Genomic DNA, 8,047 nt, shown 5'->3' on the forward strand with positions numbered 1-8,047 from the left:
CCCCAATGGAAACTTCCAGGAACTGATTGTCAAGATTAGTCACCAGGAGTAACTCCCCGCCTAGGAATGGAGCAGAGCTTTTGAAGTAGTAGTTGGGGAATGTGAGGGTAGCACGCGTAATTTAAGAGTTAGCTAACACAGACAAAGCTATTTACAAGCAAGGTCTTTCATTCTTTTATCAGTGAAGCAAACCAGCTGCCCTGTTAGCCTTGACACTGTAATCTGACCAGTAAAATGGCAGTTGGTTAACAACATCCTCTCACCAAGCCAGGAAATGATGAAAAATGTCTCCATGGACCCCTTTAGCAATAAACAGAGGGACATGCTTAGTATCTTTTGAGCATTTAGCTGTTGGCAGTGAGCAGAAAGAAGCTGCAAAAACAGATGAAGGATTAACAGTGGGGTTTGTATCCTGGCGGTTGGTTGGTGGGTTTGCATCCGTCTTCCTGGTGGCTGAAGAGCTTGTCTTCAGAGAATCATCCAGAAAAAGAGAATGGAACTTTGAAAAGCTGTTCTATTTTTAAATTTTTGATTTATTGTTGTTCTATTACAGTTGTCCCACTTTTCCCCCCATTGCTCCCCCTCACCCAGCCCACCCCTTCTCCCACAGTCAGCCCCTCCCCGTTGTCCATGTCCATGAGTCATTTATACAGGCTCCTTGACTAGACCCTTCCCTTACTTACCCCTCTTCTCTCCCTCCTGCCCTCCCTGCTGGTAACTGTTACTCTGCTCCTTGTTTACATGCCTCTGGTTCAATTTTGCTCATTTGTTTGTGTTGTTCATTAGTCTCCTATATTAGGTGATATCATATGGTCTTTTTCTTTCACTGCCTGGCTTATTTTCCTAAGCACAATTCTCTCTAGTTCCATCCATGTTATCGCAAATGGCAGGAGTTCCTTCTTTCTGCTACACAGTATTCCATTGTGTAAATGTACCACAGTTTTTTGATCCACTCATCTACAGATGGGCACTTAGGTTGTTTCCAGCACTTGGCTATTGTAACCAGTGCTGCTATGAACATAGTGATGCATAAGTTCTTTTGAATTGGGGTTTCAGGCTCTTGGGGTATAATGCTAGCAGTGGAATCACTGGTTCAAAAGGTAGTTCCATTTCTAGTTTTTTGAGGAAATTCCATACTGTTCTCCACAGTGGCTGCACCAGTCTGCATTCCCATCAATGGTGCACCAGGGTTCCCGTTTCTCCACATCCTCGCCAGCACTTGTTGTTTGTTGATTTGTTGATGACGGCCATTCTGTCTGGTGTGAGGTGGCATCTCATTGTGGTTTTAATTTGCATCTCTGATGGCTAGTGATGTTGAGCATCCTTTCATATGCCTATGGACCCTCTGTATGTCCTCCTTGGAGAAATGTTTTTCAGGTGAAAAGCTGTTTTTTGCCAAAAACCTAACAGCTCTGTCCTCCTGTGTTCCCATTAGGGACCAGACCTCTCTGTGTCTTGCCTTGCCAAATAGGGACTTCATCTTCCATGTGGGAACCTGGCTATGATAAGCCTGAAGAGGGAATCCCAAGCACAGGGACAGGAATGGGATGCAGGAAGTGGGCAGTTCTTACTCAAGGTCACTCAACATTTTATATGTTTCACTTCCAATTCTCCCCAAAGCCACTTCAAACTTTCAAATGCTTCCTTTTCGTTCATGCCTCTTGGACTGCCAATTTATTCTAGGTGCAGGGGAGGAGCAAATATTGAAGTGTATTATCAGCCAATGGAATCAGCAAAGAGGTTCCACAGATCTGCCAAAGCCTACCCAATGGAGCACATCACTAGGCTGACTCTGGGAACTGCAGTACTGAGCTGCAAAGCATTCCTTGGTAACTGATGTAACATATAGGTCTTACCAATTGGCATCAACACCTTATGAAAACGAGTCCCCTGCATCTGTGGAGTTGTTCTGTTCACTGTACCCTGAGAATGCTAGAGAATGAATGTGCTACACTTACTCTCATTACTATGGACAGGCTATTCTGTTGCTACTGCCCCCTGGCCCCGTTTGAGAGTTAACACTACCATTTTAGTTAATACCACTATAAGGGACTGATTCTCCCATTGCTCTACTTCCAAGACCTCAAACCTAAGTTGGAGGAAGTTCTGCTATTTATAGCCAAGAAAAAATACAACGAATAAACGAAACGAATTGGCTCAGAACCTTTTCTCATCCAATGTATTTTAATATTGTAGAACATGTGCATTGTGATAAGTAGCTTGACCAAAACAATCCTGTCCAAGTCCTGCAAACGTATGAAACACTCTGAAAAAGAAAATAAAAAAGCAACTGAGCTAACAGACTCATAGTAGAGGCATGGCCTAGAGATCAATCAGCTCTCTGGTTCCAGTAGAGGAAACAGACCTATTTCAGTAATTCAGGGAAGTGAATTAATTTGGCCAAGGTCACAGAATTAGTTGGCAGAAAAAAGGTCTAAATTATAGTCTCTGGAAACTAAGCCAAAGGTTTTCATTACTACACCCGCTGGATCAGCAAGATCTCCTCTCGAAGAGTTCGAAATCACTTACAAGTTGTATGTATGATGATGCTACCAAGGGCCTTTTGCAGAGCTAACCTCCAACCCCTCCGATCATCACAAAATGGTGTTAGTGTTCCCAGCTCACTTGGCTAATTTCACCACGTTCAATGGGAGCTGGAAAAATTCCCCTTTCTTTGGTTGGTGGCCATTCGAACCAAAAGGTTTTCATCATCAAAGAGCCATGCTGGGGAGTGAAGGTGCTTTACCCACTTATGTTCATCTCTAAAAGCTACTCAAGACCTGCCATCCATCATTTTATCTGCTCCTGTCCGGGCTGCTGTGAGGGACCATCATTCCCCTGTGGAATGCTGACTTGGCTTTATCTCTAGGAGTTTCCAACTGTGATGTCTCATATGCTCCCCAAAACTATCAGGGTCAGTGGCTGCCTGAGGTCTCATTCATTCAGACATTGAAGAGCTGCTAAGACCTGTATTTGCTATTGAAATCTACAGCACATACTTGATGCCTGCCACCCAGAAGGTGCTCAGTAGAATGTTTTTTGAATGAACATTTTGATGACAAAACAGGGGGTAAACAATTAGAAACATGTTGTCTCAACACAGTACATGCCACCACAAAACACCAGGCCCTTAACTTCCCTGTGCCATCTGCCAGATCACTGGCTGCTCCCAAGAGTTATTATAAAGAGAAAATCATGAGTAGAAGCAAGAAACCAGGTTGGTTAATTAGAAAAAAAAAGTAATAATATTATGGAGCTGTGATAAAAAGAGAATTGATGGCCTGAGGGAAGAAAGACGGCAAGAACATTTGGAAAACTACACAATCCAAATGTCAATCAATGATCAAGAACTTGACAGCAGCTTAATTCTTAGTTATAAACGCAATTATCCTTCTCTGGGTCTGTGTGTGTGTGTCTTCATTCTGGGAAAGATGCACAAGATGCACAGGAACTGTGGATGTGATCAGAAGGCAGGGACAGCCAAGTGTGTGAAGGACTGGTTTTGAGGGAGCCACATGATGGGCCAGCATACACACGTCCCTGTCAGCTCACTGATAAGACACTGATTACGAATGTGACCAAGTGGAAAAACCTCCCCACTGCCAAGCTAGTCATTGGAACTTTGATAAGAAGGTGACAATTTAGTAGTGGATACAAGTTCAGAGATGCATTAAAATTAAAGGGGGGAAAACTAAGGAGGAAGGAAAGGTCACAGATCACTCCATCAGTCTCCTGAACACAAGAAAATGGTGCACAATCTCGTTAATTTTGCTGTATATTCTAAAACTCCCCAGGCGATTGTCACTAACAACCTCTTTGTTCTAAATACACAGGCATTTTCAGACCTGATCTTCAAGCTCATTGGCAGCATTCCTCAATGCTGACTGTCCCTTCTCTTGTGACACCCAATTTCCCCTTTCCTCTCTGGTTCCTATTTACTCTCCGACATGGCCTCTGTCCTTTAATCTGGGAGTTACTGGGAGGCTCTGTTCTATCTTCTCCTCCCACCCAACGTATATATCTAATGGAATATTATCCCCTCTCTGACTAAAGGTACCATTTTTATGCTGGCGACTCTCAGACCTATTCCTGGCCAAGCCCTGGCAGCCCTGGAGATCCAACTGCTCACTGACTGACTTCACATGAATGAGCACCAGGAATCCATAACCCTCCAGTCCAAGTTACTTTACCGGTCTCCCTCTACTCCTCTCTGCACTAGATGGGGCTTTGATGTGTGCAGGCAAACAGGTCCCTTTAGTCTGACGACACCTGGTCTCTGAAGACTTCCGTAAGGAATCCAAGCCCCTTCCTCTGCCCAGCAGAGTGTCTTACACATAATTAGCATCTAGTAAATGTTCCCTGAATGAACAAACTAAGTTACCCAAAGAGGATTCAAATAAACTTGTTCCTACTATGCATTAAAAAACGATTTCCAGCTTCTACCATTAAGTATCAAGCAGTGGAAAAGACTAGACAGTTAACATCAACCACCATTCCTAGCCTGGACGCAGACAGGAAGCAAAAGGGTATTTAACATTTTCCTTAACTGTTTATTTGGCAAAGCAAGGGTAATGTAACCAAACCCACCTCTCTCCTCTTGTCCAGGGATTTTCAACGGTGATAAAAAAGAAAACAACTTTATGCTGACCTTCTAATGACTCCTGACTTATCTCACCTGCTCTTTGTCAGAAACATGTTTAAAATTTTAATACATATGAATAAATTACTAGGACACAACCTGGAATAAGTATAGAGTTCTTATATAAAAGTAAACAGCTTTGAAACAAAAAGATTATTTATTCTCATGACATGTGAATAGCTGAGTTGTTTAAAACACTATGCTTTTATTATGCACTTTTAAAGAACTTGATGTTCACCAGGAAATATATAATAATAGGGTTTAGGGCTAAAGGGGACCAAGTAAGTTATTTATTTTATTATCTAGCTTTCCAAAAAGATCTCAAATAGCAAGCTGCAAGTTTAAAGTTTAAAAACAGAATAATGATTTACATTTACATGTTCACATGACCATTGTGGGCCACTTTTATAAATGACACTGCTTATTCAAGGTCAGCTGATGTTACCTACCCTGATATTCGAAACCTTCCTATCTCAAGTCTTCCTTTCCAACTTATAAAGATCACTTGGCTTCCTTCTGCAAGTGGAGGCAGTAAGTCTGTCTTATCTGCACTGCATATAACCACTTCATGACACCTGCATGCTGCTATGCATTGATAAATTTATCTTGTTTTCAACTCAAATAATTCTCACTGGACTAAAACTGTAGGCTTGTCATTATTAAACATCATCATCTTCTAGCAAATCTAGGCCGATGTCTATAAAACTGACAATTTTGCTTCAGTTTAAATAATACATTTTAGAACAAGCATTTAACTGAGTGTTTTGTAAAGTGTCCTCTTTCAAAAGGTTAGTAAAAAAAAATAGTCAACACCATTTGTCTTAGGGAAACAAATAAAAACCACAAGATACCACTTCACACCCACCAACACGACTGGAATCAAAAAGGCAGACAAGTGTTGGTGAGGATGGGGAGAGATTGGAGCCCTCTCACACTGCCAGTGGGAATGAAAAATGATATAGTCATCTGGGAAAACAATTTGACAGCCCCTCAAAAAATTTACACATAGTTATCATATGACCCAGCTGTTCCACTTCTATATATGTCCAAGAGAAATAAAAATATATGTCCACACAAAAGCTTGTACAAAAATGTTAAAGCAGTGTTATCATAATAGTCAAAATGTGGAAACAACCCACATATCCACCAAGAGATGAACAAAATGTACTATTTTCAAACAATGGAATATGAGTTGGCCATAAAAAAATGAAGTACTACTACATGTCAAACATGGGTGAAACTTGAAAACATTGTTAAGTCAAAAAATTCAAAGATCACACACCATGCATTACGTTCCATTTATATGAAAAGTCCAGAATAAGTAAACCTATAGTTACAAAGATTAGTTGTGTGGTGATGGTGGTGGGGTAGGGGGATGAGGACGAGGGAACAACTACTAATGGGCATGGAATTTCTTTTTGAGTGATAAAAATAACCTGAAGTTGACTAGGTGATGGTTGCACAATTCTAGTTAAGTATGCTAGAAACCACTGTATCGCACAATGTGTTATATGGTATGTGAAATTATATCTCAATAAAGTTGTTAAACAAGAGTTCGGCACTCTTTCCATGAATAAAAGACATTAATAAAAAAATTGGCTGATTTAGCAAAACAAGGGTATGTGGCCTTTATTCCCCCTTCCAGATAACTGTTGTTTTTAGTTCATTTACAATTTTATCTGTTTATCTCATGGGATACATAATCAGAGCTCAAAGCCACAACAGGAAGTCCAAAACAGTTCTTTCAAACAAACTTAAAAAAAAAAAAAGTTTAATAACATTATATAATAGTGTATTAAAGCACTGCTTTGATGCGATTTTATGATCTTAAGCTCTTGCTTTCCATTTTGCAATAACAAAAGGGCTTATACAGATAACAATTTGACTTTCCAAAATTTTTTTCCTTGGGAAAAATGTCTGTCATATTTAAGGCAAAACAAATAGTGTACTTAGGTGTTTTTAAATCCCCACAACACCAAGAACTGTGTGGGGCACAGGGCAGCTAATCAATAAGGAGTGTTCATTGATAGAATATAAGTTCCTAGAGGGAGAATTCAAACGCTCAATGACTGATTTTAGTGATAAACAGCTCGACCAAAAAGAGAAGCTTATCCTCTAAATTTTTCCTACATTGAAATGGACTTTAAATAACAGATATTTCAATGCACCAAAACAATCAACTGAGTAGTTTCAATATATTTTTTGTTGTCAGTGGTTCTTCTGGAATAAGACTATTTTCATTGGAAGAAAACACATAAAACAATTTGGAAAGTCAAATTCTTAAAGTATAGATGATGCATTTTTCTCACGGTTTATTCCAGGTTCATTCAAGCATTTACAATCTATTAGCACTGTCTCTGGACCAGACAGTGAAAAAGATGCTAGCTCATAAAATGAATACGATATGGGCCCTGTCCTCAGAGTGTTCGCAGTGCCTTGCGGTGAGGATCTCAAAGGATCTGGGTTTGGTGCTTCAGAAAAGCTGGGTCTAAGTAGCTCTACATTGGTGAACCTGGTAGTTCTTGAATATGTACGCTCTTAAATTCAGGTTGTGATATTTATGTTTCAAAGTATATTCAAAAAAAGCTATAACATTAATTTAGAAAACCATTTGAATTCACCAACAGCAATAAAACCAAAAACAAACAAAAACGCCCAGACATAGTGAGATGTTATGAACCAGCAGGGACTAGGGTGAGGCAAAAGAGGTTTTATACTCCGTAACATATGATTTATAAATTATATCTGGCTTACCAAAAATGGAACTGGGAAATCATTAGGCGAAGGAGTTACTACAGAAAGAGGTTATATCTACTTTTTGAAGGAAAGGGAAAATACTAAGGGAAAGATGAAACAATTAGCATATTGAAATAATTACCAAGTTAAGCTTCCAACTTTTCAGATAAGTAATTCTCATGTCCAAACTGTTCTACTATTATCTATAACCATTAAATTATGATTTTGCTTACTTCATATAATGTCTTTACTGGAATTTTTCTAAGATCAATACTAAATGAACTGAATGAAAAGTACTAAGTCCACCAGAAAAGTTATAAGTCACCATCAATACTCTTTCAAGACAAATCACTTTGGGGACTAATACTGAGGAAGATTCTCTTTCGTTCCTTAGTCTAGTTAGTGACAGTTATTCAGGACCAAATAAGGAAATTCTGAATGTATTTGGTTCACAGGAATAGAATTCAGTAACTGAACAAAGCATTAATTTATTGTTCTGAAAACCAGAACATTAATAAATATAGAGTAAGTGATAAATAACTGAGATCTAAAAGACACTGACATCAAGTAGAAAATATTTTCCTATTACATCAAAGTCATGGGAACTTGAAATCCGCCTGTCGTCGCTGCATCTGGTAGTTCAATGCTCAATGCCAGATAAGATGGTAAAAG

This window comes from Furipterus horrens, unplaced genomic scaffold (genome assembly GCF_987537825.1).
Source record: "Furipterus horrens unplaced genomic scaffold, mFurHor1.1.pri manual_scaffold_5, whole genome shotgun sequence".
In the NCBI taxonomy this organism is placed as follows: Eukaryota; Metazoa; Chordata; class Mammalia; order Chiroptera; family Furipteridae; genus Furipterus; species Furipterus horrens.